Consider the following 26,868-nt stretch of genomic DNA (forward strand, 5'->3'; position numbering starts at 1 on the left):
AAAAGATACTTGTAAAGTGATGGAGAGAATGCATGGCATCCGATGTATTATAGCACAAAAGCTCTATTGGTTGAAGTGTCACTGTCAAAAATGTTAAATAGTTTGGATAATATATATTTTTAGATAATTTTCAGGGTTACCCTCATATATTTCTTATGATTATGAGTGTTATTTTGATTTAAATTACACTCACAGTGATAGTTCCAAACCTCAAAAACCATTTTAATCCACTGGAATTTTATGTTGTATAGCAGTTACATTCTCGTAGCTTGGACAAAATGTTTGGCCAAAAGCAGCTTGTGGGAAGAAAGGATTCACAACAACTTATAGTTTCAAGGGGAAGTTTCATTATGGCAACTAAAGCTTCCATCATAGTGGGAAGTTGTTTCATATCTTGTCGCATGTCTATGCAGAAGTAGTATAAGTAAAGGGCTTAGAGTTGGGGTAATAAACACCATGGTCTTTCCACAATGACACACCTCCTATAGCAAGATTTTCACTTCTCAAATTGCCACCAATTTGGGACCATGTATCCAAAACACATAAAAATAAGGAGACATCTCAGTCAAACCAGCACACAGTACACACATTCAGAGCAGTAGCACTAGTCTTTGTCTGAGAAGATATAGCATATATGTACATGTTTCTATCTAATAATATGACATAATGTCACTTAATATGAAATATCCCTATGAAATTAATTTGAAAATTCTTCATATGTTATTATGAAGCGTTATTTGTAGCACCATACATTCTGTGGTGCTGGAAAACATGAGAATGCACTTCATGATTTGCTAACAAACGTTTCTGAATCTTTTTCCTGTGCAATTTAGCACCATTTCAGTAGACAAATCCTTAAAAATTTATTTCTCTACCTCATTTGTAAAGAATTTAGGAAAAATCTAATATGATTTCCAATTCTAACATTATGTAATTTTATAACTTTAATGAGAGGCAACATTATACTTAAAAGAGGAAGGGGAAGTTAATAGGATGGTGATTATATATATAAGTAGAAGAATAGATTAATGGGTAGAAAAGGTCTAACTGAGGTCAGGGATAGAGACTGAGTAAAGGAAAGATGGAAGCAGGGATAATCAAATTCTAAGAGAATATAAATTATATGGAAACCTACTTTTTTGGATAATGGAACACTCTGAAGCCATAGATTGTTACTAGGAAATTTTCAGTGCCAGGGATGGGATACCTTCCAGTGAGTTGTTGGCCAAGGAGGTCCCTGATGCCCTCAAAACATTACAGGCCATTGCCAAGGCCCTTGGTTTTCTACCAGGAATAAATTCTTAGACCCAATTGCTGAAGACTCCACATACTTGGGCTGTAAGGCCGCTGAGAAATTCTGCTGGAACTAAGCTGATAACCTCCGCCATGCAGACCAGCTGACAGAAAGGGGGAAGAAGCCATTCTGCATGCAGTTCAATGGGAGAGAGAGAAATCACCAATGAAGATACTGAACAGTGTACACTGAAAGCCTTATATTTTGCCAGCTTGGCCAAATGAGCCAACGGGTGCAATAGTGACATGTCTGTCATGGTGGAAACTAAATGTCCTCTAACTGGACTAGAGGCCCGCTGCATGGGAGGGAATACATCCCTGATACTGAAAACTTACAACAGGGTTAGTAATGAGCCTTAGGGGTGTAACATTTACTGCTTTCTGGCTAAATGTATATACTATACTCATTGAAGTGCCCAGTAAGCACGTCTCTTAATGTTTATACCTATATATTAAGGTGACTTTCACTTTTGGTAGAAACCTTCTTTTTTCAGATGGCAGTGACCTTGGAATGACTCAGGAGGCTCAGGGTCCATTGCAGAAGAGGTGGTGGAAAGATTGTAAGAGCCAAAGGAAGAGTAGGACTCCTTACAACATACTCCTCCCGACACAAAATAACCTTGATATCCATGACCCCACAGTGCCTGACACTACCTACATAAGACCATCATTAAGAGGTAAAACATCATGACATCAAATACAAGAGAAATTGATTGAGAGGGTGAGGGCATATGATGGAGAATGGAGTTTCAAATGGGAAAGTGGGGGAGGGAGGGCATTGCCATGGGATATTGTTTACAATCATGGAAGTTGTTAATAAAAAATAAATTAATTTAACAAAAAGAGCCCAAGCCTTCACACTGTTATTTTCTAATTACGTGAACTTGGGAATGTTATTTAGTCTCTTTTCTCCTGTCCTTCATTTTTTGTTGTAATGGTGAGGAATGAGTACATACCTTACTAGTTTTTTGTGAGAATTAAATGAGGTAATTCATTTGAACTATATTGCATGTAGTAATTATTCATTATGATTATAAATCTGAACAGAGTAGCATTAACAGTGCCTAATAAGGCAAATTTAATCTTATAAAATAGTTCAGCTCTATAAAACATCAAGCAGTTCTATGGAAAGATAGGCCATGGTCACAAAATCCTCTTTACTTTCCAAGAAATTTGGAGACTTCTGTCATATTTTTCATTTCCTGAAAAAAAAAAACTAAATTTGTTGTTTCAACAAAATTTTTAGGCAAGAAATATAAAAATAAATACAGTCACAAATAACCAACACATGTCAGTCATTTGGGAAAAAATATAAAAACCATAACAGTAATTGCAAGGTGTCCATATACTCACACCACATGTGCTAGTGAATTACTCATTCTTGTTGGCAACTAATTTCAACCCTGACATAATGAAACAAGATCTCCTTTCTGCCCTCATGGGGCTTGATTTGTATGGAATATTCAAAATCAAATCAATTCATAGACTGCAACCATGTTAATGACAGAGATGTATTCTGAGAAATGTGTGGTTAGGGATTTCTGCAATCTTGCCAACAGCATAGAGCAGTCACACAAATGAAGAGGGCTGAGGTGTCACAAGGTAACTTAGTTTTCAGAAGCACTGTCAGCTGTGAGGCACATGGGCATACAAGATGTATTTGATCATCATCAGTGACAAGAGTACTGACAAGAAAAATGAGGAACAAAAACGTGAAATGTAATTAGGGCAGTAGTTTTAAACGAGGTAGGAAACATCTTCCCTGAGAATGTTATATTTGTTAAAAAAAAATCTGAAAAAAATGAGAGCAGAGTCCCAGAACACTAGGGATATTATAACAAACATAACTATCGCCTTGACCACGTGCCATGGCTGTGGAATAATGAAATTTTCTTGGAAACAGCTAATAACTATTATGAGGATGCCAGAGCTGATTACCAGGAAAACAAGAGTGAACAACTGATGCAGCACAGAGATCACAGCCTGAAACCATAAAGTGAACATCTGAATACTCAACAAAGAAAGAGATTTGTGACTTGTGTCTGGAGGGACTATGAGTTACTGAGTGGGGGAAAGAAGGTGATCAGATCCATCAGCCTTTATTTCTGTACTTGTGAGTTCATATGTATGACAAAATGATTTTATGGCTTTTATATTTTTATTTAGCTATTAAAGAGAGAGGGGAGGAGAGAAAAAGAGAGAGAATGGTGCTCTAGGGCCTCTGGACAGTGAAAATGAGCTCCAGATACATGTGTCACCTTGTGCATCTGGTTTACATGGGTACTGTGGAATCAAACCTGAGTCCTTCCTTAGGTCTCACAGCCAAGAGCCTTAATTGCTAAGCCAACTCTCCAGCCCCAAGAATGACTTTTAAAAATTAGTGAACTTTCTTTTTTATTGCAAAAAGAATACAATTTTATCTTTTTCAGGTAGTAGTGTTCTAAGATAAATATAAAGAGACTCATTACCTCAAAATTTATAATTCAGTGAAATTGTGTTGTAGCCATATGGGCACTAAATAGGGAAGCATTGCATGAAGCATTTTAGCAGTCACAGTTTACAGAGCATAAGTGTATCTTCTCTTTTAGTTTATTAGGCACTTTTTATACCTTGGCTTACTCATTTGTTTGTAGAAAATATTCATTCCATATCAATAATATGTGTAACTATGAAGTGGCACATAGAGAATCTGAAGTTAGTTCATTATTGCTTTAAAATCCTGATTCTTGTTCTACCACAAAATATTTCTGACTAACAATGTAAAAAGCATTTGGCTTCTACTACTGTTGCTTTCATAATCACCATGTTAGGCAAAGTGGGCATTTTATACATAGTAGAAAAATAAACAGTCCATTTTCCCATTTGGTTCTGTACAAAAATTGTATGCATTATAATAATAATCACTAATGCATTTCTAGAATAACAAGTAAAATATTATACATGACAACAATAACATTTATATAAATAGGTGATCTTAATTAATCAATTTTGGTATTTTAGGTAGGCTCTCACTTTAGTCCTGGGTAGCCTGGAATTCACTATGCAGCCTCAGGGTGACCTCACGCTCCTACCTCTGCCTCTCAAGTGCTGGGATCCAAGGCATGTGCCACCACACCCGGCCTTAATTTACAAATAAATGTAAGGATCAAAGAGTACAGTGGAAAATTGTAATACCTACCAGTTTGAAAAGAATCAAATCATTGGTATCAGAAATGATAATGGTAAGATTTGTAGCTATAGAGTTTAATGTATGTATGGGCAAGTCTACAAAATAACACACTAGCAGATTTGCAGTAATAAATATTAACTTGTAGACTAGTTTTTTTTGATATATTTCATATTATTATATATATATAAACAGTAGAGTGATAATAAACTCAAAAAATCATAAGTTTTTGTAGGTAGATAGTTTGTATCATGCTTGCCTTGAAATCATGAGGACCTGAGTTGGATTTCCACAACCCATATAAAAAAGTCAACCATGGGGACAGACATTTGCAATGCCAGCAATGGGAATACAGAGGCAGATGGATCCCCAGAGCTTGCTTGCCAGCCAGTCTCCTTACTTAGTGAGTTTCGGGCCAATGGGAAAACTTGTGTCAAAAAAGGAGGTGCATAATTTACCAGAGGAATGGCATCTGACATTATCCTCTAGTATCCAAATGCACATGCATATTCATAAACATACACCTGCACACACATATGCACATGTCCACGCACAAAGTAACAAGGATCATACCATATATTTCACTTCATATTTCATATCATGGGCTCTTATTTGGCTGAATTTTAATTTTAAATATATCTTCTTTTTGAAGCTATAAAAGAGAGCTGTCTTTTTCCTCCATAAATCTGTAAAATACAAATTTTACCATATCATCTTGTAATTTGTTTGTGTTTTAAACTTTTATGAATATTCCCAGTTCCGAACATGTATGTGTATACTAAGAACATAGAAAGTTAAATATATGACTAGAAGTCCAAAAATGCTTGGCAAATTAAGAACTTTCACATGAAAGAAATTAATGCTGTTTGTATAGATAAATATTAATTTTATTACTGATTCTTCATTTCAGAACACACTGGAATTTTACTTGTGTATAAAATAAAGAAAGATGTAAAATATCAGGGGAAGAGATTGTTCTTAAAAGAAAATGTTAAGTAATGTTTATACAAGGACATTTATATAGAAAGCAAAGTGTAAGGTATTAAGATGATTTTTTTCAAACGTTCATGTTGCAGTCAGGTGTTTCTTTCTGTGCCATATTCCACTGCTCACACCAGTTCATTCATCCATAAAGCAACCCTGCACAACTTTTCAGGACACAGGCATAACAGCAAGCTTTTCACACAAACTGCTAGCCAGGTCCAAGAAAAGTCTTTCTCACCCTCACAAGCCAAACCTTACAGTCCATAGTTGTTACTGCAGTCAGGTCTTTCAGCTCTCACCAGAATAGTCCCTGAAGCTGTCCTTACAGCACTGCAAGGCGCCTCTTGGGCCAAGGTTTCTAACCTTTCCCCATTTCTCTTGAAAATCAGCTTCAAAATGCCAAAGCCACACAGTCAGGTGTCTAGCAGCAATCCCACTCCTCGGTACCACTTTACTGATGCAGTCAGGTTTCCATTGCTGGTAGAAATCACCTGACCAAGAACAGCTTGTGGGACAAAGAGTTTTATTTTGGCTTTTTGAGGGTTTGAGGGGCAGCTCCACGATGGCACGGAAAATGATGACATGAGCGGAGGGTGGACATCACCCCCTGGCCAAAATAAGGTAGACAAAAGCAACAGGAATGAATGTGTGTCAAACACTGGCAAGGGGACACTGGCTATAACACCCATAAACCTGCCTCCAACAATACACTGCCCCCAGGAGATGTTAATTCCCAAATACCCATCATCTGAGAACCTAGCATTCAGAACTCCTAAGTTTATGGGAGACACCTGAATCAAACCACCACAGATCATTTAAATGTTTCTTGTATTAAAAGTTATTATTTTGAGGCTGGAGAGATTGCTTAGTGGGTAAGTGCTTGCCTGTGAAGCCTACGACCCTGGTTGAAGGCTTGATTCCCCAAGACCCACTTTAGCCAGATGCAGAAGGTGGCGCAGGTGTCTGAAGTTCATTTACAGTGGCCGGAATCCCTGGCACACCCATTCTTTTGCTTTCTCTCTGCCTCTTTCTCTGTCTGTCACTCTCAAATAAGTGGATAAAAAATAAACAAAAAAATTAAAAAGTTATTATTTTGAATGTTTTTTATAACAGTGAGGGAAAAGTTATTTATCTCTGTGACTGTGCATATCACAATATTGTCTTTTCTACTTCTTTAGGTCATTCCCTGTGGTTTAGTATATGTATGGAGCACCTTGTTCCCCAAATATATCCTCGATGTTGAGATCACAAACTGTCTTTCCTCTTTCTACTATACCTTTAACATTCATTACCACAATCAATGGATATACTTTCGTCTATAAAATTATTTAAGTTACAAAAGCTAGTGCTATATTTAGCACTTCAACAACAAAATCTTTTTTTAAATTTAATTTATTAGTTTTCATTTCAGTGAATACAGGCAGTTTGGTACCATTATTTAGGCTCATCTGTGATCTACCCCCTCCCATTAGACCCTCCTTGTTAATGAAAATGGGTCGTGCAGTGTGGAGTTAGCCCCCAGTTATTAGTATGATAAATTTCTCTGCAAATCATGACCCAACATGTAACTCTGACATTCTTTCCGCCCCCTCTTCCGCAAGATTTCCCTGAGCCATGTTGGGTTCATTTTTGGTCTGCTTCAGTGCTGAGGTGTTGGGGGCCTCTGAGGCTTTGGCTCTCTGATTTGGTAGGAGTTGATTTTTCTCTGCGTTGATCTCCTTCCCCTTTGTGCTGGTATCTGGTTCACAGGAAAACATCAACCTTGCTTATTTCGCCAGTTGTCCTTAGTTTCAGTTCGGCCCCTTTTGAGGTATGTTGGGGCAGCTCTCTTCTTAGGATCTGCATCTATCTGGAAAAGAGAAGCAGATTCTCCAATGGAGAGTAAGTTAGCTCCCGGAAAATTGAGATAACACTTACTTTTTTGATAGACAGTTGGATAGGTGTAGGCCCTCTTATACCCCATGATTGATGGTAGCTTAATATTGTAGAGTGGGCTTGTGTTTGGGTATGGTTCTGACTTGTTTCCCAGCTCCAGCTAAGGGTCTAGTACCACTGAGTGGATCAGTTAGCCAAATTAAGAGCAATTGATTCCTCACCATGGCTGTGTACCACTATTGCCCTTGTGTGGGCATCACATCCGGTTATTTGTTGCTAATTAGGTTAACCAATGTGTTGCTTGGACAGATCTTGGTCATTTCCCCCAGTGGCCTATGTAGCGCCTTCTGGCACTAGACATGCTGACTGTCTGGGGACTGACTCTCTCCTGGCTTCCAGCCATGTCATTCCATTTTACACGTCTGCTGTGTATGGAGTCTTCAGCAATAGGGTCTTACCACTGGCCTTTGGTGGGTCATCAAGTACTCTGACAGAAGTCTGTCATTGTTTTGGGAAACCTTGTAGGTTTCTCTGATCAAAAGCTCATTGTGGATGGTAGGCCCAAGCTGGAAGTGGGGGTTACAGGTCAGTGTCCACTAAGAAATTGAGGAAAAGATAACTAATATACAAGAGTTAGAGAGGAGAGAGATAGAGGGGAGAGGGGGGAGAGGGAGGGAGGGAAGATGTAGGAGATTTAGGTCAGTCTTGATCCTACCCTCTCCAGTGTCTTGTGGTTCAGGTGTTTCCTGTAAGGGTCTAGTGAAGGTTCAGCCATTTGGTCTGTCTTTTAGGAAGTAGAATTTTATGGTACCATTGCCGTTTGGGTCCGGATTACTGTTTTCCACCCTTTGATTCCCTCCCCGCCCTCCCATCCACCTTATTGTCTACTCCATGAGGTGCTTGGTGGGTATGTAAGGCATCTTGGGCAGATTCAGATTAGGTGTTGCAGATGAGTGAGACTATGTGTTGATTTTTTTTCTGTGATTGGGTAAGTTCGCTGAGAATGATCTGTTCCAGGTTCAACCATTTTTCCTCAAATTTCTTTATGTCGTTTTTTCTTACTGCTGTATAGAATTCCATTGTGTAGATATACCACATCTTTGTTATCCATTCTTCTAATGATGGACATCTGGGTTGATTCCAGCTTTTAGCTATTACGAATTGAGCTGCTACAAACATGGCTGAGCAAATCTCTCTGGCTTTTGGTTTGAAGATTTTAGGGTACATGCCCAGTAATGGTATAACTGGGTCTGTTGGTATTTCTATAGTCAGCTTTTTCAGGAGTCTCCATATTGCTTTCCAAAGTGGTTGTACCATCCTGCATTCCCACCAACAGTGAATGAGTGTCCCTGCTTCTCCACATCCTTGCCAGCATTTATTTTCATTTGACCTTTTGATGTTGGCTATCCTTATTGGGGTAAGGTGGAATCTCATAGTTGTTTTAATTTGTATTTCTCTGATGATTAGGGATGATGAACATTTTCTTAGGTGTGTGTTTGCCATTTGTATCTCTTCCTCTGTGAATTGCCTCTTTAACTCTGTGCCCCATTTTGTGAGTGGGGTATTTGTCTTCTTATTGTTTAGACTTTTGGGTTCTTTGTAAATTCTAGAGATAAGGCCTCTATCAGTTGGATAACCTGCAAATATTTTCTCCCATTCTGTGGGTATTCTATTGGCTTTGCTTATTATATGCTTGTCCGTAAAGAAACTCTTCAGCTTCATATGATCCCAATGGTTGAGTGACTGTTTAAGAACTTGAGCCACTGGGGTTTTATTCAGGAAGTCTTTTTCCATTCCTATATCATGGAAGGTACTTCCTAAATTTTCTTCCAGTAGTTTTCGAGTTTCTGGTCTTATGTTGAGGTCTTTGATCCATTTGGATTTGAGTGTTGTGCATGGTGAAATGTGTGGATCAAGTTTTAGTTTCCTGCCTGTGGTTATCCAGTTTGTCCAGCACTATTTGTTGAAGATGCGATCTTTTTTTCCAGTCTATATTGTTTGGGCCTTTGTCGAATATCAAGTAGGTATAGTTGCTTGGCCCAAAATCCGGGTCCTCAAGTCTATTCCATTGGTCTATACTCCTGTTTTTATGCCAGTACCATGCTGTTTTTATTACTATGGCTTTGTAGTATAACTTTATATCGGGTATGGTGATGCCACCAGAGGTATTTCTTTTGCTGAGGATATGTTTGGATATGTGAGGCCTTCTGTTTTTCCATATGAAATTTGAGATCATTTTTTCTATGTCTGTGAAGAACACTGTAGGGATTTTAATTGGAATTGCGTTAAATCTATATATTGCCTTTGGTAGGATTGTCATCTTCACAATGTTAATTCTGCCTATCCAGGAGCATGGGAGGTCTTTCCATCGTTTCAAGTCCTCCTCAATTTCTTTTTTGAGAGTTTTTATATTTTCATTGTATAGATCTTTTACTTCCTTTGTTAACGTCATTCCAAGGTATTTTATTTTTTTTGTTGCTATTGAAAATGGGACTATGTCCTTTATTTCCTTTTCTGTGTCTTTGTCATTTGCATACAGAAATGCTTCCAATTTTTGTGCATTGATTTTGTATCCTGCTACTTTGCTATAGGAGTTAATCACCTTCAGGAGTTTTGGGATGGAGTCTCTCGGGTCTCTTACATATACAATCATGTCATCAGCGAATAGCGCTAACTTAACTTCTTCCTTTCCAAATTGTATCCCTTTTATTTCCTTCTCCTGCCTTATTGCTTGGGCTAGGACTTCCAGAACTATATTGAAAAGCAGAGGTGAGAGAGGACATCCCTGTTGTTCCTGATCTCAATGGGAATTCCTCCATTCTCTCTCCATTAAGTATTATTTGGGCCTTTGGAGCTTTGTATATTGCCTTTATTATATTAAGATGTGAACCGGCCATGCCGATTCTCTCCAATGTTTTGATCATGAAGTGATGTTGTATCTTGTCGAAGGCCTTTTCTGCATCTATCGAAATGATCATGTGATTTTTATGTTTAAGCTTGTTTATGTGGTGTATTACATTGACAGATTTTCGTATGTTGAACCACCCTTGTGTTCCTGGGATAAATCCCACTTGGTCAAGGTGGATAATGCTTTTGATGTGTTGTTGGATTCGGTTTGCGAGAATTTTGTTGAGGATCTTTGCGTCTATGTTCATTAGGGAAATAGGCCGATAGTTTTCTTTTCTTGTGGCGTCTCTGCCTGGTTTTGGGATTAGGGTGATACTAGCTTCATAGAAGGAGTTGGGTAGTTTTCCCTGTTCTTCAATTGTGTGGCACAGTTTTAGGAAGATTGGTTTGAGTTCTTCCATGAAGGTTTGATAAAATTCGGCTGGGAATCCATCTGGTCCTGGACTCTTCTTTTTTGGGAGGTTTTTTATTACTTTTTCAATCTCCATGAGCGTGATGGGTTCATTGAGGTGGTTGATCTGCTCTGAGTTTAGCTTTGGTAGATGATATGCATCCAGGAATTTATCCATCTCCTCCACATTTTCCAGTATTGTGGAGTAGAGGTTTTTGAAATAAGTCCTGATGATTCTGCCAATTTCACTGATGTCTGTTGTGATCTCTCCTTTTCCATTTTGAATTTTGTTAATTTGGAGTCTCTCTTTTTTTTGCTTGATGAAATTGGCCAGAGGTTTGTCAATCTTGTTTATTTTTTCAAAGAACCAGCTCTTTGTTTTGTCAATTGCCTTAATTGTTTCCTTGGTTTCCAATTCATTCATTTCTGCTCTGATTTTAATTATTTCTTTCCTTCTGGAGCTCTTTGGGTTGTATTTTTCTTGTTTTTCCAATGCCTTAAGGTGGATGGTTAGGCTATTGATTTGGGATCTTTCTGTCTTTTTTATGAAGGCATTGAGTGCTATGAATTTTCCCCTGAGGACTGCCTTCATTGTGTCCCACAAGTTTTGGTATGATGTGTTCTCATTGTCATTCAATTCCAGGAATTTTGCAATTTCATTTTTTATTTCATCCACTATCCATTTATTGTTTAAGAGTGTGCTATTCAGTTTCCAGTTGCCATTGGTGCTCTTGTTGGTTTTTTTGTTGTTGATTTCTAGGAATATAGCATTATGATCTGATATCATGCAGGGAATTATGTCGATTTTCCTAAATATGTGGAGGCTATCTTTGTGACTCAGTATATGGTCTATTTTGGAGAATGTTCCATGGGCTGCTGAGAAGAATGTGTAGTCTGTGGATTTGGGATGGAAAGTTCTGTAGATGTCTGTTAGGTCTAAGTGCTCTATGGTTTTGTTGAGGTCTCTTACTTCCCTGTTGAGCTTCTGTTTGGATGATCTGTCTATTACTGATAATGGTGTGTTAAAGTCCCCAGCTATGATGGTGTTGGTGGTTATTTCTGTTTTATTGTCAAGTAGGTTTTGTTTTATGAACTGCAGTGCCCCTGTGTTTGGTGCATTCAGATTTATGATTGTAATATCCTCTTGATGGATTGTTCCCTTTACAAGTAGGAAGTAGCCTTCTTTGTCTTTTTTGATTGTTTTTGGTTTGAAGTCAACTTTATCTGATATTAATATAGCTACACCTGCTTGTTTCTTATTCCCATTTGCTTGGAATATTGTTTTCCACCCTTTCACCCTGAGGAGGTTTCTGTCTTTAGTGGTAAGGTGGGTTTCTTGAAGGCAGCAGATTAAGGGGTCTAATTTTTTGATCCACCCTATTAGCCTGTGTCTCTTGATGGGTGAATTAAGGCCATTAATGTTTAGGGTGATGACTGTGAGATTTGATTTGATCCCTGTCATGTTGATGTGGTAGAGGTGTGTTGGCATTTTCATGGAATTTATTTGTTTTTTTTCTATCTACTCTGGGTTTGGTTGCTGTGATCTGCTTCTTGTAGGCATTTGTGTTTGGTTATTTGTTTCTTCTCTGCGGAGAATTTCCTGGAGTACTTTCTGTAGGTTTGGTTTTGTGTTCATATAATTGTAAAGCTGAGTTTTGTCATGGAATGTTTTCCTTTCACCATCTATTATAAGGGAGACTTTTGCCGGGTAGAGTAGTTTGGGCTGGAAGCCATAGTTTCTTAGAGTTTGTAGAGTATCATTCCAGGCCCTTCTAGCTTTCAGGGTTTCCATTGAGAAGTCTGAAGTAATTCTGATGGGGTTTCCTTTGAAAGTGGTGTGCTGTTTTTCCCTAGCTGCTTTTAGGATTTTTTCCTTGGTGTCAATGTTTAGAGTCTTAATGATAATATGCCTTGGGAAGTTTCTCCTTTGGTCTAGTCGGTTAGGAGTTCTGTTTGCTTCTTGAATCTTGATGGGCCTTTCTTTTAAGAGATGGGGGAAGTTTTCTTCAATTATTGTGTTAAATAAGTTCTCCATGCCTTTGGTCTGAAATTCTTCTCCTTCTGGTATTCCAATGATTCTGATATTAGGACGTTTAAGTGTATCCCACAATTCTCTCATGTTCTGTTCACAGGAACTTTTGAACTTACTGAAATTTTTGGACTCTCGAACTGTTTCTTCCATCCTGTCTTCCAGATCAGAATTTCTATCTTCCACTTCGCTGACTCTATTCTTGAGAGCCTCTAGTGAGTTTTGGACTTGTTCAATTAAGTTTGCATTTTCTACTACTTTCCTATGTATCACTTCCATTGCTTTGTTTTTCTTGCTGATTCTTGGAAATCTTCCTTGCATTTCTTTATGTTTTCATTTAGTATGGCCAGCTGATTTTTAAGGTCCTCTTTTTTTTTCACTCTCCCTCAACTCTCTTAGCTCTCTTTGAATTCCTTCCAGTGTCTTATCATATTGCTCTAGCTTAGTGATGGTAGCATCCCTACGATTATCTATCCTTTGTAGCTTTCCTGTCAGTTCTAGCAGTAGTTTGGTCAGGGTTGCATTGTTCATTGCTTCCACTTGATGTTCTGATCCTAAACACTCTTCTATGTTTTGGTTAGTTGTGGTCCTTGTTGGACTGGGTGATCTGTCTGGATTTTCTTCCATTTTATTTTTCATGTTATTTCTTTTGCGCTGTGGTCTACCCATGTCAGTGTATGGGCAGGTAGGTGGGTGGAGCAGCCTGGGATCTAGCTTAATGCGAATCCAAGGCAGCCTGGGGCAGTTGTAAGCAGCCTGGGTTTTTGCTCACTCTTGCTAAAGCCGCCTACCTATAGCCTGACAGGGGCACCAAAGTTGCCTGAATTCTCACCCAGTAATGCACCTAAGCTCCCTGCCTTTGAGCTTGAAAGGGGACTGAGGTAGCAAGCCCTGAAGGTGCCTAGATTCTGGCTGGGTACACTGGGGTCTGTAAATAGTCTGTGCTCTTCCGCCTCAGGGGTGTGGGGGATGGGTGGCGATGTACAGGTAGGGGATGGCAGCTGCGCTGGCACTAGTGACTCAGTGTGGACTTATGTGGCTCTTGCTGTGGGGTGGGCCCGCTGCACGTGCAATTGTAGTGCAGAGGCAGATGATGTGGGTACGGAATCAGGACACAGCAGAAGCTGACCAGCGGCAAGTGATGTGAGCACAGCAGCAGGGGATCTGGCAGCCACCTATTCATGGCAGGGGTGGCCCCCACAGGCCTGTGAACCGAGCACCACGTGGCTGGTCTACTCGCAGGATCAGAGAACAAGGGCAAGGTAGGAGGCCTCAGCTTCAGTGCAGCAGGCTGGCAGGCGTGACTGGTGGGTGCCCGATCAGAGCACAGCCATGGAGGATGTGCAGAGGGTGCGTGGGCGGGTGAGCGCACGGGGGGCGCGGGGTGCAATGGTGTGTATGGAGCGAGTGGGGCACGCGGCGGGGGGGTCGGGGTGCGCCGGGGCACCGGGCAATCAGGGTGGGGTGTGCGGGAGGTGGCAGGGCTCAGGGGGCGCGGGGTGGGGTGCCCTGGAGGGGCGGAGGGCGTGGGGCGCTTTGATCAGTTATGGGGCGAGGGGCGCGCAGTTGGTGCGGGGGGGTGCACATGCAGGGAGGTGTGCGGGGCGCAGGGGGGAGCGCGGGGCACACGGGGGTCACGGGGTGCGCAGGGGGGCACGGGGGAGCGTGCGGGAGGTGCGGGGGACTAGGGGTACAGGGCACGTTGGGGGTGCGCGGGGTCCGTGCGGGGGCGCAGGGTGCGCATGGGGGGAGGGGGCGTGGGGCACACCGGGGTGCGGGATGCCAAGGGACGCTGCAGTGTGCTCTGGACGTGCGGGGGGGGCGGGGCTTGCGGGGGGGGTTGAGAGGGTCACGCATGGGGCGCGGGGCGTGGAGGTCGGGCAGTGTACGTTGAGGCACTCCGGGCACAGGACTTGTGGGGGTGGGGCACAGCGGGCACGGGGCACGCCTGGGCACGCAGGGGCGCGATCGGGATGTGCGGAGGAGCCCGTGCCGCGTGCGACGGGGGGACGAGGTCCGTGCGGGGTGAGAGGCGGGAGGCGCCAGGGCGGGGAGGGGTGCGGGTGGGGGTAGGGAGCGCTTCAGGGCGCACAGGGCTCAGGGTGCGGATGCTCCGGGGTGCTTGGGGGCGGGCGTGCAGGGCACGCAGGGCGGGGAGGCTAGGAGCGTGGGGCGCTCGGGTGGGCGTGGGGGGCGCAGGACGCTCTGGACTTGCAGGGCGGGGGGCGGGTCGTGCGGGGGAGGGGGTCAAGGGGGTCGCAGGTCTTGCAGGGGGTGTGGAGCAGCTGAGTTAAGATGGAGTGCGGGATGCTCCGGGACGCTGCAGGACGCTGCTGGGCACTCTGGACATGCGGCGGTGGTGGGGCGCACGGGGGGGGGGGGGCTCGAGGAGCACGGGGGTGGGGCTCGGGGTTCTCGGGGCACGTGGGGAGCGGGGGGGCACACCTGGGCGCCCGGGCGCGGGACGCTGCGGGGCGCTTGGAGTGCGCCTGCTGCATGTGGGTAGGGAGTGTTGGGCGTGCAGGGGGAGGTGGGGGCGGGGCGCGCAGGGGGGGCTCGAGGCGCGTGGGGGTGGGGCACGGGGGTCTCGGGGCGCGCGGGGGGGCGCAGGGGTGCAGGGCACGCCTGGGCGCCCGGGGTGCGGGGCGCTTGGGGCGCGCCTGCCGTGTGGATAGGGAGCATGGGGCGTGTGGGGGTGGGGACCGGCGGGGGGGGGGGGGGGGGGGTGGGGTGCGGGGGACTGGGGCGGGGCAGGCCTGGGCGCACAGTGCGCAGGAAGCTTCTGTTTGCTCGGGCTGCACCTCCGTGGGTAATAGGGAGCGTGGGGTGTGCTGGGGGGAGGGGCGCGCTGGGAGGGGCGGGGGTGCGTGGGCGTGGAGCTCCGGGGTTGTGGGGCGCGCTGGGGTGCGTGGGGCTTGGTGGGCACGGGGCGCAGGGCCACGCCCAATGCGGCAATTCGCAGTGGGCGGGGTGGCGGGGTGTGGGTCACGGGGGTGTGTGCTTCCCTCTTTTACCCTAATCTGTGCCCTCCCTCTTCAAAAAGTTCCTAATTTCCCTTGAATACTTACCTTATTTTTCCCTTATTGTTTGTAGTGAAGCTAGGCGGTTGCCATCTTGACCGGAAGTCCAACAACAAAATATTTATAAGAATATTTAATCAATGGTCTAAAATATATTACTTTTGGGGACTTTATTACTTGAAACAATTTAAATTTACAGTTCTATATTAAAAATACCCATTAACCATAGCATCTGACATTTTTTCTTATGTTTTATTATAAATGATGCACTAACCTCCATTTTATTAAACAGAAAGCAAATCAGATGGGTTACATGAGTGTTCAAAGAAAAGTATTAAGCCTCTTTAGCCGTGAATTCACACATCTCAGAAAATTTGACATAGAAACTTAATACTCATAGTCTCATGCACACATTTACAAAAATATACTATAATAGAATGTTGTAGAAAAGGCCAACTGGAACTCCAAAACATTGCTTCTGGGAATACAAAATGATAATACATAGAAAGTTAGACTAATACCATGAAATCTCAAAATCATACTTGTAGGTGGCCACTCAAGAAGAATTATCAAACCTATGTGCATAAATGTTTATAGGATAATTATATTTTTTTGTTAAAATTGGGAATATATTTGAGTCAAATATCCTTTGACCCAATAATAGAACCTCCAATAATGAACAGTGCTACTTAGCAATAAAAAGGGATGCATTACCTATACAAACAACTTGAGTGGTTCTCAGGATGTATCCTGAACAGAGAAGCCACCTCCATATGATTCCAATTTCATGGAATTCTTCAAAACCAGAGAAAAATGAAAAATTACAATGATGGAGAGCTTAAGAGTGATATCCAGGAGTATAAAGATTAATTGTCAAGTTTTTGATAAATTTCATCCTGACTGGAGATTGAACCTCACAGTCATTTAATTTACATTTCTCAAACAATTAGATATTGAACAACTCTTTAAGTATGTATTGGCCATTTTTATTTCTTTCTATGAGAATTCTCTGTTACAGTTATCTAACCCATTTTTTTGATTGAAGTACTTACTTTTTATTGCTTATTTCTTATTAGTTTTTACTCAGTGAAGACAGTCAAGTTGGTACCATTGTTAGCTACCCACCTCTGCAGGGACCCTCCTTGTTGGGGTATATGGGTCTTGCATTGCGGGCTTAGCCATCAGTTATGGGTAGGAGAAAATGTCTCTGTGTGTCATGACCCAACATGTGGCTCTAACATTCTTTCCATCCCCCTCTTCCACAAAATTCCCTAAGCTATGTTGAGTTCGTTTTAAGTCTGCTTCAGTGATGAGGTATTGGGAGTATCTTTGTCTCTGGATATCTGGTTTGGAAGGAGTTGATTGTTCTCTGCATCTATCTCCTTCACTGTTGTGTTGGTACCAGGTTCACCAAGAAAACAGCACTCTTGTTTGTTTCCCAAATTATTCTTAGTTTCAACTCAGGCCCTTTTGAGGTATTATGGGGTGGTTCTCTCCTTAGGATCTGCGTGTATCTGAAAAAGAGAAGCAAATTCTCTGACAGAGAGTAAAGTTAGCACCAGATAAATGGTATAACCCTGTTGCTTATTTTTTTGTTTGTTTGTTTTTTGAGTTCCTTATAGATTCTAGGTATTAGAATTATGTTGGAGGTATAGCAGGCAAAGATTCCCTCCCCTCCATTCTATTGATTCTGTTGATGGTTTGCTTATCTGTGCAATATATTTTTAGCTTCATGAGGTCTCAGTAGTTGAATGTTTTTGTAATCCCATGGGCTATTGGAATCTTTTTTGGGAAGTCTTTATGCCTTCATCATAGCGTTCTCCCTATTTTTTTTCTTCTAGTCATTTTAGAGTTTCAAATCTTATATTGAGGTCCCTAATCCACTCCAAGCTGATTTTGTAAATGGCAAGAGAAATGAATCTACCTTCATTCTTCGGTATGTGTTTGCTATAATTACTTGAATTCAGTTATGTATCATCTGTTCTATTCCACTACTCTATGTGTCTATTTCTTTGCCATGAGCATACTGCTTTTATTGCTACAGTTTTGTAGTAGATCTTGATATCAAGTATAGTGATACCTCCAGAAGTATTTCTTTTATTAAGGATGCTTTTGGCTAGCCATGGTCTTCTGATCTTCCATATGTTTTGAGACTTTTTCTCACTGTATGAAGAATGTTGCTGGTATTTATATTGGGATTGTATTAAATCTGTATAATGCTTTGATTCGATGGCAATTTACCCAATATTAATTATTCCAGGCTATGAGTTTGATAAGTCTTTCCATCTTCTTTTGTCCTCCTCAGTTTCTTTCCTCAGAGTTTTTATGTTTTCTGAGTGCAGGTCCTTCATTTCCTTGGGTAGAGATATTCCAAGATATTTAAATTTTTGTGTCTATAGAGAATTGATAGCATCACTTAAACACACATATTCTCTCTAATATATGGTTACTAACTGGGATAAATTGGAGATAGTGTGAATGGTAGTAAGCATTAGGAATATGGGCATAAACCTATAATGAGATGAGGAGAAAGAGAAAATATGAAGAGAAAAGAAAAAGAGATACTTGACAGGCTAGGTAAGGAACAGAATATTGGGGGTGGGAGAGTGTTGGAAGGGTAGGAGGTAAAAGATTTGGGAGGGTAATTACAGAAAATTTAAGACAATATGAGTCAGTTTCATAGAAACCCTCTGCATGCATAGCACTATACAAACTATAATCACCAATAATGTGGGCTAGGAAATGGTCTGGATATAAACACCCTGTGCAAGATGGAAAAAGCTTATCTCTAAAACCATGGCTCTGGCTGTTTAATCCAAGCCCTGTATTATTCTCTGCAGTGTGCTGCTGGTGAGTTAGACCAATGAGGTCCCTAAAACACTGTGGGCCATTGCCCAAACACTTGGTTATATACCAGATGCTACTGACTTTCACACTGAATGTTGCCTTTAGTCAAATCAAAACAAAATTTAAAGAAAAATGAATGAAAAATATAAATTCAGATATAGACCTGAAGGAAAGTATAATAGGCAGCCTTAGGTTGCTGAAATGAACTTCAAACCAGGCCCAATTTATTGGAGGAATGGGATTTATTTGATGCTTACAGATCCAGGGGAAATTCTGTAATAGCAGAAGGTCCATGCAGAAAGAAATACCACCACCACCAGCATCACAAGCAACCACACTTCAGGAACACCAGGCAGAACTCACACGCTTTGCATATCTTATTCAGATCTTTCTTTAGAGCTGGACCCCAAGATCCACCCACAATGATACCTCCTCTAGCCAGGAGGCTGGTGGTATAAATTATAAGCTTTGACCTCCTAAATGTATTGGGCGACATCCATTCCAACTATCACAGAAAGTATATCTAAAATTAGGGTTCATCACAGCCAGTAGCATCAAGCAACTAGTACAGGCTTGTTAGGTGAGTGCAGTCCAGTTTTCTCTTGCACACCAGAGGATCTGGGGGGTGGGGAGCAGGTGAAGGAAGAGGAGGTAAAACACTTCAGTGTTTACTGCATGACTGCTGTCTTTACTTAAGCATTTGTGCAGTTTCTGATGAGGAAGTAATTATGTCCTGGTCTCCTCTGGTCAGGAAAAAAAAATGTTGAGTTTTCCACATGAACAATCACCATGTTGTAATTCTCATTGCTGTCAACTTCCCTAAACAGCCTTATTTCTTTTCTTTTTTTTGGTCCCATTTGTATTTTTCTTAATTTATAATCCAAATCTTCCTATTATAGCAGAGATTATGTCACTTCCTTGTTCCAAATCTACCAATTTCCTACATAACTCTACCTATAGTCATATTCATTGTACAACATTTCTTCAATCTAGTCTTGTATTTATACACAGATATACATATAATATTATATCTGTGTGCATCTTGAGAAACATCTCAAATATGCATACTTGCTTAACTAAAATTCTTTAAGAAAATATATATTTTATATGTATTATATGCAATTTTCTATAAAATATCTCCACATTCTGACCAGTAGTGATTTCCGTATAAAATTTTGGCACATCATGTTGTCTGGTGTCATTGATTTTATAGACTAAACAGTGAATGTTACACTAGCCAATTTTTTCAATGAAAGGAATAGGAGAGGATTGGCCAGGGTTCAAAGGACAAGTCAGACCCATATCCAAACATAAGCCCACTCTCCATTATCAAGCAACCACCAATCATGGGCTACAAGAGGGCCTACACCAATTAAATTCTCTATAAAAAAAGTAAGGGTTATCTCATTTGTCTGGTGCTAACTCCCTCTCCGTTGGCGAATGTGATTCTCTTTTTCAGATAGATGTAGATCGTAAGGAGAGAGTCACACCATCATACCTCAAAAGGGCCCTGGCTGAAAATAAGAACAATTGGTGAAACAAGCAAGGGTGCTATTTTCTTGGTGAACCAGGTACCAGCACCAGGGTGAAGGAGATCAACACAGAGAAAAGTCAACTCTTACCAAATCAGAGATCCAGAAATCCAGAGGCCCCCAACACATCATCAAGGAAGCAGACCAAAAATAAACCCAACATGGCTCAGGGAAATTTTGCGGAAGAGGGGGTGGAAAGAATGTCAGAGCCACATGTTAGGTCATGATATGCATTTATCATACCCATAACTGTGGGCTAACTCCAGAATGCATGACCCATATACTTCAACAAGGAGGGGCCAAGGGGAGGGCTTAGGTAATGGATGAGCCTAAGAATGGTACCAAATTGACTGTATTCACTGAGTACAAAAGTAATTAATAAAAAAAAATTAAAAATATTTTTAAAACAGTGGAATGAATTGGAATATGAAAGTTATCATTAGAGAGCCAATAGAAAACTCTAGTGGTTATAGTCGTTTTGAGAGCACATTATCTACAGCAGACAGAAATTGGATAGGCAGCTTAGGGGTGACAGATGCCAATGTCAATAGCTTTCTTTTTGCCTATGGGAGAAAACATAGGTCATTAAACTTTACTATAGGTCAGAAATGCCAGAAGGATCTTGTTCTCTGGGCAAGAACTTTGCCTTCTTCTCTTATGAGATTTCATCTCTTATGTTTTAGGCTTAACTCCCCTTTTCTTATCTGCCTTCTATAATTTTAAGCAATAATATAATCTTTCTGAATCTTTCCCTGTGGGTTTCATTCTTTGAATTCATATGACAAAGATGGAGGAATACTCCAAATTATAGGTGTGTTGGCATACAAGAAACCAAAAGTTCCTGTCCCATTATCATTTTGGATGTTATGGTTTATTTGTTAGTTACTTTTTTATTGTTGCCAATAAATGTTTGACCAGGAAAAGTGAAGGAAAGTGTTTATTTCAATGTATGTGTTAAGTCCATTATGGTTGAGAAGACATGACAGTCTGGTTCATCCTATATGCTTCTTCACAGGCCGACGACCCTATCATGACTCAAAATACACTAAGTGTAATATTAAAAATATTCACAGTCTTTAACAACCCCACAAATGTACAAAGTTCCAAAGTACAATGCTTCTGGGACTCAGGGCAATCTCTTATTTGTTACCCCAAGTAAAAATCAAAATACAAAATTACATACTTCTGACATATAATAGCACACAATGAGTATTCTCACTGCAAAAGGGAGGAAGGAATAAGGCATAGTAAGGAATAATTGGATCAAAACCAGACTAAAATACAAATACTGTAGCTCTGTGCCTGGTATATAGAATACAAGATGAACTGTCTGGATAACAAAGACTTACTTAACCCTGCCTCTTCAGTGCTTATACCTTATCTAGCCTCTCCAAGGCTTTTATTATTTATTTATTTATTTATTCATTCATTTATTTATTTATTTATTTAGAGCAGACATCCACTCATTCTAGCATCAACAAAATCTTGCCAGGTCCATTGCAACTTATACTTAACATTCATAGCTTCACTGAGCTTTGATCTTCATTTCAAGGACTCCAACCTTGACATACATTGCATAGCCTCAAAAACACCCTGGAACTGTAGTCCAATATTTCACAAATCCCACAATCTCACGTCATGGAAATCCATGCCTGTGAAACCTAAACCAGGTAGATGATGCTGCCAAGTTCTGGTGTCAGCTTAGGATAGAATCTTGCCCTTTTGGCTCTCAGTTATGGTGGCCTCAGTATGCTTTGGTTTATGAATCTATGAAAATACCTTTTGAGACAGCTGATTTTGTGAGGGAATCAACTTCTGTGGCATTTTCTTTCCAGGCCTTTTCTTTTCTAAAGAATTTGTATACTCAAAAGTTAGAGTTCTGCATGGGTGTGATCATGCCACCAGGGCATCTTTCTTATTGTTCATTGCTATACAAAAGACTTACCTTTAATGGTGCTGAAGAATATCAGAATTATGACTTAATTTCACCACCAGCAAGCTTATTATGGAAAATTCAAACACATATCTTTCCTTGCCAAATGACACATTACTCATATCTTTTTACCTTGCATGTTTATCTTTCAATGTAGATCTGAAAAGTCCACAGAAGTTATACCACATACTCAGTATTTTTTTTCTTTCTGCCATGAAATAAACTCACCTAACCTAGGACCCAAGTCTTTGTAATTCAGCCTTATACAATTTCTCAGGACATGGGCACAAGAATGCAGCCATTTGCTTGGCCAGAATACAAAATAGACTGCCTCTAACCTGGTTTCTGTGTGAGTTGTTTTTCCCCTCTAAAATCTCATGAGGCAGTTCTCTAGTAACCCTCCTTTCTCTCAGAATTCTGGTCTTCCAAATGCCTATCAGAAAGGCCCATTATGCTCTGCTTACAGCACTGTAAGTCTTCTCCAGTGCAACATTCAAACTCTTTCATATTCCTCCTGCAAACCAGTTTCAAAATTTAGGAACCACATAGTCAGTCAGGTTTATCATAGTGATAACCCCTCTATTCAGCACCAATTTTGGAATTAGTTATTTTTTTTTTTTTTTGCCAGACAAAATAACTGACCAGAAACAGTGTAAGGAAGAAAAAAGTTTATGTCATCTTACATTGCTAGAGGATACAGTTCATTCTGGGGCAGAGCAACTTAAGGAAAAAGGGATTTATACCTGCTTACATTACTAGGTGATGTCATTTATTATCGCAGAGAAGACAAAGCAATCCAGCTTATCACATTGGAGCCAGAGTCAGGAACAAGAGAACTGACAAGAAGGGGAATCTGGATATAAAACTTAAGGAGATCCTCAAGGACCTACTTCCTCCAGAACTGAAAAGATAAATAACTGGCCTCTCTTGTATGTACACAGTAAAGAAAGAGCCACCATACATGATGTAAAATACAATGCATTCAGTCCAACTTTAAAAGTTCCCATAGTTTTTTTTTTTTTATCAATCCCAAAGATGTTCAAACATCCCCATATTCCAAGATCTTTTAACTCTGCTATAATACCAAAAAAACCATAATGACACAGAATAAAGACTCACACTGCAAAAACTGACATTGGGCATAAAAAAGAAATATTAAACCAATGCAAGATTTAAGTAGGGCAAACATCAAACTCTGTAGCTCCAAGTCTAACAACTTTAGTCAGTGACAAATCTGCAAGTCAGATAATTCTAACCAGTAACAAGTCTCTGGAGATCCAATTCTACCCCACCATCTAGGCTACTCACAGTTCCAGAAAACTTCATCTTGGTAGCCATTTCATAGTCCTGACATTTCCATTGGGTCTCTGCTGCAACCCACAGTCCATTTTCATTGTTCCAATGGGTCTTCATGCAGGTAATCCAACAAACCTGCTTCACACTGCCCGTGGCCATTTCCAAAATACAAAACTATTGCAAATTCAATGACTCTCCCTTTCTAGTGTTTGTTACACTCCATAATGCCAGGTGGTCTGCCTACTTGTTCATCCAGTGGGGAATAATGCAGCCTTTAAGAAGAAGGACACTTGTTTATGATGTAGGCACCTTCCAAAGAGTGTGCAATCTTTCTGTTGTATCAATGCACGTCAGCTGGCCCAATTTCAATGTTTGCAATCTTTCAAAAATTTCAGTTGAACATGCAGAAGTTTCAAACCAAAGGTATCATTTTTTTTTTTATGCCACATCCCTCTGCTCATACCAGTCCTTTTCTACACAATATAATGCTGCACAAGTTCTCAGAACATTGGCATAAGAGCAAAATTCTCACAATCTGCTTCTAGCCCAGTCCAGACAAAGCTTTTTCTCACCCTCATTATCTAAGCCAAACCCCAGAGTCCATAGTTCTTACTGCATTCAGGTCTTTTGACTCTAACCACAAATAGTCCATCAAGTTGTATTTACATCACTACAAGGTATATCTTAGGCCAATGTTTCAAAGTCTACCACATTCCTCTTGAAAATCAGCTTCAAAAGCCCCAAAGCCACACAGTCAGGTTTCTAGAAGTAATGACACCACCTCTTGGTACCAATTTTACTGTTGAAGCTTGTGAGATAAAAAGGTTTATATTGGCTTACAGATTTGAGGGGAAACTCCATGAAGGCAGGGAAAAATTATTGCATAAGCAGAGGTTGGACATCACCTGCTGGCCAACATCAGACAGACAACAACACCAAGAGATTGTGTCAAACAGCAGCAAGAGGAAGCTGGCTATAATACCCATAAGCCCACCCCCAACAAGACACTGCCTCCAGGAGAGTTTAATTCCCAAACTGCCATCAGCTGGGGTAGCATTCAGAATAGCTAAGTTTATGGGGGACACCTGAATCAAACCACCACAAAACATAATACAGAAATTCTTCAAAGAAGTGAAAGCCTAGATATTCCAGACTCAAACAAAGGCAATATATCAAAGAAATAACTTAACCCCTGTGTTTACTGCAGCGAAAGTATGGAATTATCTAATGTGTCCATCAATGGGTTAGTTGAGAGTAAAATTATTTCATTTACTCAAAACAGAATATTATTCAGGCAACAAAAGAAATGAGACATTATTTGCAAGAAAATGGACAGAACTGAAAAGATAAGTAGCATCTGGCTTCTCTTAATGAAGACTGTAAAACCACCATATGGGAAGAAGTATCCTGAAGCCTTGCCTCCTCCACACAGAGACTGACTGACACATTCATGACTCTGCAGTGAATGCCATAACTCCAGTGAGGAGACCCCTCAATGGAATGGGGGCAAAGAAGAGGGAATGTAAGAATATATACTGATGGGAATATGGCCAATATGCAATATATTCATACACTAAAATTATCAATAATTAAAAAAAATTGCTAAGAAAAAATAACCTGAAAAAGTAAAATATCATTTTATAAAATTAAAAAGGAAAAAAAAAAGGTTAATTTCAAAGTATAAAAGAATCTAATTTCAACTTCCAGAGGATAAAAGTGTGAAGAAAAGAAGGAATGGAAGGAGAATGAATAAAGGGAACCAAAATATAATTAGGTAGGGTTCCCCAGAGCTCTGTGCAGCAGTGTAACTCTAGTTAACAATATTCCACCACATATCTGAAGCAGTAAAAGAGGGGAGCTTGGTGGGTACACATGTAAAGAAAGAGTAAACAATTGGGAATACTAATTACTTTAACTTTATTGCTACATATTATGTACATGACTTGAATGAAATGGGATGCTTTACTTACAAACAGCAATAAAAAATTCAGGGTGGTATATATGTATAGTCCCATCATTCTGCAGACTGAGACCATAGGAAAATGTGTTTGAGATGGGCATGGGCTACATAGAGAGACTCTTTCTAAATGAGTAAATAAAGTGAAAAGAAAACAATATACATTATAGGATGTAAAATTCCAGGACTTTACAACTAATTACCTTAAAGACAAAATAAGAAACAAACAAAAAGTACCTGACAAAGCTACTGAAATAGTGTGCAAAAGTTCATAAAAATATTGTGTTTCTTCTATATTTCACTGAATAACAACCAGGGGTGTTAGGGAATATTAAATACAGATGAAGTAAACAAAAAACACTAAAGAAAAACTTAATTCACACACATATATTCACACATCCCTTACATAGTCTTTTAGTTAGGATTTGTGGTAGTTTGAACATGAATGTATGTCCCCCATAGCCTGAAGTAATTTTCAGTAGATTTTAGAAAGTTTGTTTTATTTATTTGTAGTCAGAGAGATTTAAAGAGATACAGAAAGAAAGAATGGGTGAACCAGAGCCTCTAGACACTGCAAATTAACTCCAGATACCTGTGCCCATTTGTGCATCTGATTTTATGTGGGTACAGGGGAATAAAACCAAAATCATTAGGCTTTGCAGGCAAGTGCCTTCACCACTGAGCCATCTCTCCAGTCCTCCTGAGTTATTTTTGGTTAAGCTTGCAACTTAAGTCTTTGGCAGGCTGCTAGAGTGTGTGTCACAGGGGGGAGTGGATCTTCAATGCAGCTTTAAGGTATGTTAAGAGCAATTGGGGCTCTGGCTGTTCTGCTTACTGGTGCGGGGTGGCGTCTCTCTGCTCTGGTCTGTGGAAGTGAGTCAGCTTCCCTCGGCACTGAGAGTGCTTGCCCTGGATTCTGTAAGCCTGAAATAAACCCTTTCCTCCCATAAGTTGTTTCTGGTTAGATGTTTTTCTAGCAAAGTGAAGGTAACTGTAATAATAATCTTTTTTCTCAAAAGCCCTATGTGGTAATAATGACTCAATCTTCTTACCTTAGTTCATATAACAAGATTTTAAATATGCAATCATTTAAAAATGATAAATTATATATTAATTTCCATGGGTAGCAAAGCCAACAAGTATTTATTAACATTGATATAAAATGTGGAGTAGGTTTCCAGTGAGATTAAATAGAAAGAATAAATCATGAATGTTGTTTCACAGATTGTGTGAGTGCAGGATGTTATCTGAAAATGATCTCTGAAAGTGGCATGAAACGTGGTTACTAAACCAGATCTTCACAAAAATAGAAGGGCAAAAATATGGTGAACACCTTTTCAGCTTGAGAGAATGGCATAAACATTTCTCAAAAACAGAAAAATGAAGAAGTTGCTGAGAAACTGAATAAATGAATCAGGCTTGCCAAATAAATGACTGGTAGGTGGGCGATAATGAAAAAAATATCAACATGGCTCTTCATTAGAACATTATTGTTCAAACTGCAATGACAAGTTTTAGGCATTTTATCTTGATGCTGCTTTTGAAATGGGTAGTCTCATAAAAACACTGAGAAGAATAAAATTATTATTAGAGAAATAATGAGGAAAAAGATGATAATGTCTATAGTCAGCTTTTTCA

Source organism: Jaculus jaculus, chromosome 1 (assembly GCF_020740685.1).
Source record: "Jaculus jaculus isolate mJacJac1 chromosome 1, mJacJac1.mat.Y.cur, whole genome shotgun sequence".
NCBI classification, from domain to species: domain Eukaryota; kingdom Metazoa; phylum Chordata; class Mammalia; order Rodentia; family Dipodidae; genus Jaculus; species Jaculus jaculus.